The sequence below is a fragment of the Tasmannia lanceolata genome, unplaced genomic scaffold, assembly GCF_043159265.1.
Source record: "Tasmannia lanceolata isolate RefF3 unplaced genomic scaffold, GAP_Taslan_0.1 ptg000004l, whole genome shotgun sequence".
NCBI lineage: Eukaryota > Viridiplantae > Streptophyta > Magnoliopsida > Canellales > Winteraceae > Tasmannia > Tasmannia lanceolata.
The window spans coordinates 3,496,156-3,503,572 of NW_027518681.1; the positions used below are offsets into that span (position 1 = coordinate 3,496,156).

Sequence of the window (7,417 nt, forward strand, 5' to 3'; positions counted from 1 at the left end):
GAAAAAAAGAAAGAAAAGGTGTGCCCTTAGAAAAATCAACCCCCCTAACTTTACATTCATGAAAAAATCAACCTCCCTAACTTTACATTCATGAACCAGAAAGGTTCACTAAACCACCATCTTTTGACTTGGAATCAGTCACTACCAGTACTCACCCTCTTCATTGACTCTCTTTCTATATGTAATCTCTCTTTCTCTATACTTTCTCTCTACCCCACAAAAACCCACTCTACTAAACGTGGTGTGACCACTTAAAAGTTAAAACCCCAAATACCCACCAATTTTGACCCCCCATTTTTCCTCCTTCCCACCTCTCACGCAACTTCCAACCCCAAACCCCCTCCTTTATAAACCCCTCCACTCCACACTCTCCCCACTCACCAAACTCAACCTTCTTACCTTTCTTCTCTCAATCAATCTAAACTTCCGTTAACTTTTCCGTCAGAAATTCAATGGCACTCGAAGCTTTAAACTCACCTCTCTCTACCGTTCCCTCTTTCCCCTCTAACGACGTTAACCTCAACTTCCTTGAACCATGGATGAAGCGAAAACGTTCCAAACGCTCTCGTCTCGAAAACTCACCCACTGAAGAAGAGTGTCTCGCTCTTTGTCTTATTATGCTCGCTCGTGGAGGTGCTACCACCGCTCGTCCCATCTCACACTCGCACTCTCCACCACCACCACCCCCACCTCTTCTAAAACTCTCCTACAAATGTTCTGTTTGTAACAAGGCCTTTGCTTCATATCAAGCCCTAGGAGGTCACAAAGCGAGTCACCGGAAACTCGCCGCAACCCTAGAAGAGCATTCCACAACGACCACCACCACCACCACCTCCGGTGGTAGGGCCCACGAGTGCTCAATTTGCCACAAGTCATTTGCCTCGGGCCAGGCTCTAGGTGGGCATAAGCGTTGTCACTATGAGGGTGGGGTGTCTTCTTCAGAGGGGCCCACTTCTAGCCACCGGGATTTCGACCTGAATTTGCCTGCCTTGCCTGAATTTTGGCCGGGTTTTCATATTTCCGGTGATGATGAGGTGGAAAGCCCTCATCCTTTGAAGAAAGCCCGTCTTTTGACTCAAGCTGAGATGGGTTCTTTTTAATTTGTAACAAAAGGAGAGAATAGTTAGATCTTCTCTCATGGGTTTATTTATTTTTTTTATTTTTGGCTTCTCTTTTTAGGTATTTTCCTTGATCTTTGTACAGAGAATCATTTATTCTTTGTGAAATTCTCTCATGTTTGAAAGTGGTTATTAATTAATGAATTATTTATTTATTTTCATGTTTATTTTCCAACTTAAAGTGATGACAATGAGGTGGGTACTTTATTTTCTTTAGCTCGAAGGATATAACATGGTTTTAAATTTCGACCGAAATCCGAAATTTGGTGGAGACCGACACCGAAATTGAGTAAACCCGAAACGGTCATTTATCTCGGCCGAAATTTCAGCTTAAACCCGAAACGGTCATTTATCTCGGCCGAAATTTCAGCTGAAATTTTGGTTTTTTCGAAATTTGACCCAAAAAATGTTTTTTTTAATATTAATTTAATATTTCTCCGAAGTTTGGACCGAAACTTCAGTAATTTCTGCCAAAATTTAATATTGAATAAAATATTAGTTTCGGATCAAGTACCAGATTTCGACCGACCGGTACCGAAACCGAAATTTTAAACCTTGGATATAAGAGGGAAAGCAAAAGAGAACAAGTGGTTTGAAGTTTGAAACTACTACTCGGCATCTTTTTAGTGTAGGACTTTTTCCATGCTTATCGTTGCGTATTATTTTATATCTTGCCGACTTACTAAAACTAAGGGTAGCAAAATCAAACCCAACAGCTAAGTCTCAAGCAAGTGTGAGAGGTACAACTATAATAATGCTGCCATTTGTCATGGAAGCTTCCTTTTGTTTGGTTGAAGGTAGTTACCTCCTAGAGTAGTGGTGAATTAAAACTAAATTAAGTAGTCAACATGGAGGAGACAAGTCAACTAATCTCCTTGTAGTTTACCTTGTAGAGTAGTGATAGGAGGTGTCATTACCAATATAGATATAGAGGATAGTATAGAGAGAGCATCAATCTTAAGATTCTACTAGCAAAAAACCATCTTTTTTTGCTAGCAGTTTGCTAGTATGCTATGTCACAACAGAAAGAGAAGTCAATTAGTCTAGCCCCTGATTCTTTTGCTGACCTGGGAGCTAAAAACCACATAAAACTCCTACAAAATCCAGGATATTGTGCTACCTAACAGAAATGCCTAGAAACAAAAGGATAGACTTCAAGCGTATCCAATGGGTTAGTTAACTAGTCATTTTCATTTAATACGTGAGCTAACCCCTTTTGTGTTGTCATCATCCAAACCCTCACACGCATTTGGATTTATATAATATTTTCTATAGCAACACACGCATCCTACATGTGGTACAAGTGTTGGAACACGCAATGTCTAGCGAACTTAAAAAAGGAGGGGACCCCATTAAAGGTTAGAAGAAGATATGTTTAAGAAACGATTTAGTCATGAACATTGGCCATAAATAACATGGGGGCTTTTCTTATTTTCACACTTTTGATAGCATGGCAGTAAGTATATAGTCACATCTCTGCCAACTCATTTGAAGGGAAATTAAGATAAGAAGTCTTCCTTCAAATTAAAATGGACCGATTACCAATAGGGGACAAGCCTAATCAATAGGACCCATGCTTTTCAAAAACTATCAACGAGGGACAAAAGAGGTCTTGTCAGTAAAAGCTGGACGAAAATGCCCTTTGGCATTTACAACACGTTTTGACCTTGTTTTTTCCTTCTTCCCTCTTCTTTTACGTTTCCATTATCACCTTTTTTTATTTTTTACCCTACTAGTCATCTTCCTCCTTGTTCAGCCACCATTATTGCTGGCAAATTTTGAAAACTTGAATGTTTAGTTCTTATTATCTATCTCTCTGTATCTAGGTTTTGTTTTTCTTTTTTTTTAGGGTTTTGCACTATTTTTCATTCATCTGTTTCTGATTTATCATGTTTAGGGTTTAAGCGGTTTGTATTTTAGGGTGTGTTTTAGAGATAATGCATAGATGGCTTCACTCACTTTTTTGGAAGACAAGTGGCCGTATAAGAAAAAGTTGATGTAATACATGAATGGATGGCTACACATTTTTTTATTAACTTAATTTTTTTTTTGTAATACACAAATTGGAATGTAATACATGAAGCACATTTAATGAAAACAACATCCATGTCTTTTGTTATTAGAAGAGTTGCTATAAGCAGGGGGTTTTGTAGCAGAAGGGGTTTACCAACTCTCTGGAAGGGGGTTAGTAACTCTCAAAAGTAGGGTTACCAATTTTCGAATGGGCTTATCAAGTGCTTGAAAATTGGCCGAGGGTACTGGAGTTTTGGAAGGGGGTTTTCAAGTCTCTAGGACTGGGGTTATCTAATATAAAAAAATGGGGTTACCAATTTCAGAATGGGGTGATCAAGTCCCTGAAGATTGGCCAAGGGTACTGGAGTTTTGGAAGGGGTTTTTTAAGTCTCTGGGATTAGGGTTATCTAGTATAAAAAATGGGGTTACCAATTTCCGAATGGGCTTATCAAGTCTTTGAAAATTGGCCGAGGGTATTGGAGTTTTGGAAGGGGGTTTTCAAGTCTATGAGAATGGGGTTATCAAGTATCAAAATGAGGTTACCAATTTCCGAATGGGCTTATCAAGTCCCTGAAAATTGGCTGAGGGTACTAGAGTTTTGGAAGGGGGTTTTCAAGTATTTGGGATTGGGGTTATCTAGTATCAAAATGGGTTTACCAATTTACGAATGGGCTTATCAAGTCTCTTAAAACTGGCCGAGCGTACTGGAGTTTTGAAAGGGGGTTTTCAAGTCTTTGGGGTTGGCGTTATCCAGTATCAAAATGGAGTTACCAAATTCCGAATGAGCTTATCAAGTCCCTTATGAACACGTTTTTACTTCCTGTTTTTTTTCACTCGTTCATTTTCACCTTTTTTTTCTTTCTACCCTACGACTCATCTTCCTCATCCTCCATTGAAAGGGAGAAGGAGAAATGTAAAACCCTAAAACAAATGAAAAACAAAACCTACACATAGAGAGATAGATGGGAATGAACTCACGTTTCAATTTTTCGAGCTTTCCTGCTTCCAATGGTGGCTAAATAATGAAGAAGATGACTGGTAAGGTAAAAAAAACAAAGTTAAAAATAAAAAAGTAAAAAAAAAAAAGAGGGAAAGAAGAGAGAAGAGGGAAAAGTGGAAGAGCAAAACGTGGGGTTACCAAATTCCGAATGAGCTTATCAAGTCCCTTATGAACACGTTTTTACTTCCTGTTTTTTTTTCACTCGTTCATTTTCACCGTTTTTTTCTTTCTACCCTACGACTCATCTTCCTCATCCTCCATTGAAAGGGAGAAGGAGAAATGTAAAACTCTAAAACAAATGAAAAACAAAACCTACATATAGAGAGATAGATGGGAATGAACTCACGTTTCAATTTTTCGAGCTTTCCTGCTTCTAATGGTGGCTAAATGATGAAGAAGATGACTGGTAAGGTAAAAAAAACAAAGTTAAAAATAAAAAAGTAAAAAAAAAAGGGAAAGAAGAGAGAAGAGGGAAAAGTGGAAAAGCAAAACGTGGGGTTACCAAATTCCGAATGAGCTTATCAAGTCCCTTATGAACACGTTTTTACTTCCTGTTTTTTTTTCACTCGTTCATTTTCACCGTTTTTTTCTTTCTACCCTACGACTCATCTTCCTCATCCTCCATTGAAAGGGAGAAGGAGAAATGTAAAACCCTAAAACAAATGAAAAACAAAACCTACATATAGAGAGATAGATGGGAATGAACTCACGTTTCAATTTTTCGAGCTTTCATGCTTCCAATGGTGGCTAAATGATGAAGAAGATGACTGGTAAGGTAAAAAAACAAAGTTAAAAAAAAAAAAGTAAAAAAAAAAAAGAGGGAAAGAAGAGAGAAGAGGGAAAAGTGGAAAAGCAAAATGTGGGGTTACCAAATTCCGAATGAGCTTATCAAGTTCCTTATGAACACGTTTTTACTTCCTTTTTTTTTTTCACTTGTTTATTTTCACCGTTTTTTTCTTTTTACCCTACGACTCATCTTCCTCATCCTCCATTGAAAGGGAGAAGGAGAAATGTAAAACTCTAAAATAAATGAAAAACAAAACCTACATATAGAGAGATAGATGGGAATGAACTCACGTTTCAATTTTTCGAGCTTTCCTGCTTCCAATGGTGGCTAAATGATGAAGAAGATGACTAGTAAGGTAAAAAAAACAAAGTTAAAAATAAAAAAGTAAAAAAAAAAAAGAGGGAAAGAAGAGGGAAAAGTGGAAAAGCAAAACGTGTTGCTTAATAAACGGGCATTTTCGTCCAGCTTTTAATGACAAGACCTCTTTTGTCCCTAGTTGATAATTTCTAAAAAGCATGGCCTGTTGATAATTCCGCCTAAATTTTGTCTCCCATTGGTAATTGTTCCATAAAAATAATTGCAGAGATGGGTCATGAGAGTTATCGCTTTTACTATTTATTTATATATCTAGCCAAGACTCAAGCAGAGGTAGGACAGAGCGGGTCATACACAAAGGAGATGAGGAGAAGCTCTAACATAAACACACGTATACGTATACACACATGAACATTTCCAAAGTAGCTGACCTTTTCAAATTTCAATTCTTCCTCCCAAGAAGCCTCTCTCTCTCTCTCTCTCTAACGGTGGTATTGTTTGCGTTCAATGTTTCTAGTGATGAGAGGTATTCTTCAATAGGGGGCGACTTCATCTTGATGTACAGCCAAGTGGGTTCCCTGTTGTAGTGGGTTCTAATTTTGATTGATCCAAACCATCTATTTGGGAGCCTCGCTTTCGATCTCTTATTGCCCAAAAATTGCATCAATTAGCTGATCGTTGTTGGGGGTTCCACATGAAAGCAAAATATCCCACATCTGACAGGTTGAAGGATGTGGATGGGCTTATAAGGATTCGGACACCCTCCCCTTAACAGCTAGCTTTTAAGGGTGAGTTCTACCTGGGTCCCAACAAGTGGTATCAAAGCCGGGGCGTGGTAAACCAGTTTTAGTCTCCGAAGATGGAAATATCCTTCAGAGAAGATCTCCTAGTTCCCACGGTCACCCACGTGGATGAGTGAGATTGTCCACATTGCTTCCACGTGGACGGAGAGATTGTTGGGGTTCCACGTGAAAGCAAACGATCACACATCGGACAGGTTGAAGGATCCCCTTAACGGCTAGCTTTTAAGGGTGAGTTTTACCTGGGTCCCAACAATGTATATTGTTGCCCACCCTGTCTACGACTTTCTGAAAACTTGATATATGAACTAATATTACATGGAAAAAATTACCTTGGTTGCCAAACATGGCCTTAGATTGCATGATTGGGGTTATTGAGCCAAAAGACACCCAAAGAAAGGCCCGTTAAATGAACAGTTCGGATCAAACCAAGGCGGGCCCAACTATATACCAAAGCCGCTGCACTAAATTGTATTCGAATGGGGTCGTAGCCTACCAAAACATTCTTATCTAGTGATATATATGGGCTTAATTGTTGCATGTACCAAGTGTTGCAAAGTTGGGACTCCATTTATAATTATCCGTGAAGGCAAATGTTTGAAAAATTGAGGAAATGTTTGAGAAGAGTGGAAAAAATCACTTAGGCCCTAAATTTGAGCCCAATACAAACAGGGCCTTAATTTATATCTACGTGGTGTCATGTAAGATTTGCCACCTTTGATATTTGATCCAATGACAGTAAAATATAAAATTGCACTATATTCAAACCACAATAAACTAAGGGCCTGTTTGGATACCTCATACTCTGTATTTAGATTTGGAATTGAGGTTTGAGTTCAAAATGAATAGATCCGGCAGCTCATGTTGAGGGAGAGAGAGAGGGGGAAGGGGTACTTCTTAGTGGAGGGGAGAGGTTGAGGAGCAAAGAGGGTAAAGGAAACTGCCACATCTTTGGATTTCCAATTTCTTATTTCCACGGCAAACTTAGAAATCTGATTTTTTTCACTGTCCGCAGCTGAATTAGAAATCCAAGAATTTGATCCTATCCAAATTACAATGCAAAAAGGGCTGCAAATGTGAGAAATCCAAATCAAATTCTTCTCGGCATCCAAACGGGCCCTGAGGGAAGTGACATATCCGCCCCTTTTGAGTAAATGGGACACCCAGAGCAGTGTACGTGGCAATCAGCTCCATTGAAGCCTTCTGACTAGAAGTACATCAAAAGGGGCGGATTTATCACTTCCCTAAAATAAATTTGCCCGATTTTGGAAGGCGGATATGGTGTGGACATGGTATGTTAGGGCGGAGACTTCGTGGCAAGCTAGAATGCAAAACAACTAGTGGATGGCATGGTGGTATGGAGTCCAAGACAGCTAAGTCGACA

General features: G+C 39.1%; 1 pseudogene; it reads left to right on the top strand.

Moving 5' to 3' along the window:
- Nucleotides 1–353: 353 nt before the first annotated feature.
- On the top strand, nt 354–1,279 carry LOC143875724 (zinc finger protein ZAT10 pseudogene; annotated as a pseudogene).
- Nucleotides 1,280–7,417: the final 6,138 nt, after the last annotated feature.